At 33.7% G+C, this 2,380-nt stretch overlaps 1 long non-coding RNA gene across 1 annotated transcript; it reads left to right on the forward strand.

The window, feature by feature from the left end:
* The first annotated feature begins 528 nt into the window (after positions 1 to 528).
* LOC104112811 (uncharacterized) lies at positions 529 to 1,489 on the forward strand. The gene is made up of 2 exons (XR_690078.3): positions 529 to 630; positions 892 to 1,489. It is a non-coding gene; the product is annotated as an uncharacterized lncRNA (long non-coding RNA).
* The last annotated feature ends 891 nt before the right edge of the window (positions 1,490 to 2,380 follow it).

The following is a 2,380-nucleotide window of genomic DNA, read 5'->3' on the forward strand; positions in this document are numbered from 1 at the left end:
TAATGATTTAAATAATTCAACAACATCGTCCTTTTTGGTCTTTTATTTTCTTTAATCATCGGATGTCCCCGAAAGGACCTTTTTAATTAAAAAATCGTAATTTTGTGATTATGACGTCCTTTATTTCTTCCTTTTTAAAAGTAATATATTATAAGTTTGTATAATGTAATTTTCGTACTATAATGACGCATGGCATGAAATACGTGAAGAACAAAAGATACCGCATTATTTAGCTTCTAAACGTAATTGTTTATTCAATTATCAAGCCGGCTTCGATTAATTAGTGTGTGTACGTGATAGAATTTGTTTTCTTTACTTTTCTTGGCGGCTATTCTTCCTTTGGATTATATAGACCTCTTTTTTTTTTAAAAAAATAAATAAATCCAAGAGGGTTCTATACTAATATTGGAGTCGCTAATATTATGTCGGCTGAGGCAGACGAGTCAATCCATAAAACAATAAGACAAAATTATAGTACCGTTATAAAAATGAAATAAAACTCTTTTGTTAACCTGGACTAAACAATTGTCTTGAAAATTATCTATCATATAATACTGTTGTCCACTGCTACACCCTGATATTTTCTACTAAAATGTTGCTGATATGTGTTTGTTTGAGTCGGCGGGAAAGGTCTGCAAAAAGAATTTGAAAACTCAGTTTTTCAGTTTTTTGGAAAAAATATTTGCTTGAGAAGTTTTTGTATAAAAGTAACTTTCTTTTTAAGGATTTCGAAACTTAATTTTTCAAATATTTCAAAACTCTGAATGATATTGATAAAGGTGAAAAATGCATATTTTCGAGTGTACTTTCATCTCATAACATGTGTAGTTGCGGAAGGTTACATGAGTTTTTGTTGTGAATTATGCTCATTACGTGCATTCTTATGTGTAGGAGCGAATTGGAAGAAAGGTGAGCAAAAGAAGTTGATTCGGGACCAAGAGACAAAAGAAGAACTTCGCATATTCACTCTCGCGTGCTAGCTGAGGGTAGCTTGAACAAAACAGTGGATTAAGGCAAAAAGGCGAAAAAGTGCACGAGAGAGCTGGAAGGAAAAGAAAAAGAGAAAAACTTCGCCCGTTCATTCTCGCATGCACACAAGTGAATGAACGAGCTAACCTGTAAGGCTGTAACAGCTTGTCCGACTTTGGCTTGGAAAATGGCATCTCATACCAACCCTAAACTATATAAACACCTTCTTAAACAGTTTTTAAAGAGACATTATTTGGGAGGCGAAAGATGGCTGGACCAATTGCAAGTGCCGGATCACACAAGTTCTTCTTCCGTTCTTCCTTAGTTTGTATTAATGCTTTCAATTATTAACATGATTGTTAGCGTGACTATGCGTAGCTAAATTTCTTTCTAGGGTTTTGGTGGAACCTTTTGTAGGATGAATTCTTGATATATTTTGTTATAATTGAGCCTTTAGATTTCTCTATTTGTTCAACTACGCGCTTATTTTAGTTAATGAAAAAGCTCTCAATTAACGGTGCCTATTTATTATGTATTGTTTGGAAAAGAGTACATATTTGGGTGGTTGTTGAATAACATCACTCCTAACGTATGTGAGGAATCAATACGACAAGTTTAAAGGTGGGCTTAGGAATAACAAAGGCTTGACGTGGCCATAGTAAGCGATAAGATAGTGTCAGCTAGCGTAATTCGGGAGAATATGTCTAGTAAATTATTATAGTTGCTCGGGAGAGAATTACGGCAACTGAAGTGCTCACGATCAGTGGTGAATACTTACGAAAAATTATAAAGACGTAGCGGGAAGAATTTCGACAATTGGAAAAATCATAACTCTAGGCCTTGTTAATCTTGTCTCCGGCCCTTAGCATCTCTAGTTGTTAATTTAATATTTTAGTTTGTTAGTTAATTAGTTAGACATAATAATCTTAATATTTATAACTTAAAAATTGTTCGAACTTGTATTTTTAGTGATAGTGAACAACTGCAGCTAAATCTTAATTCTCTGTGGGATTCGACTTTGGAGTCTTAGACCGGATTATATTTGCAACGAACGCTTATCCTTTTTAGGACTAGAGTTGGACGTGATCACATATGAAAAACCGAATTTGGGAATCCTAAAAGAAGTTAGTAATACTCTTTAAAACAAATACTTTTATTTCAAAAAACGCAAAATCTCCAATTGCAGACTAACGCCTTTGAGCTTCTGATTATCTTCCTCAATTGTATAAGTAATTTTTATTACATTATTTATGAAACTGAAAGGGGCAAGACTTTGAGGTACAGAAACAACAGGGAGGTGTCAGGACAAAAATCCAACCGTTATGTTCTTTCCAAAAAGAAAAATAAAGCGTTATGTACCTATCAACATACTATATGCAATGATTAATATGAACTAGTCGACATCTTTTTC

Source organism: Nicotiana tomentosiformis, chromosome 6, assembly GCF_000390325.3.
Source record: "Nicotiana tomentosiformis chromosome 6, ASM39032v3, whole genome shotgun sequence".
NCBI lineage: Eukaryota > Viridiplantae > Streptophyta > Magnoliopsida > Solanales > Solanaceae > Nicotiana > Nicotiana tomentosiformis.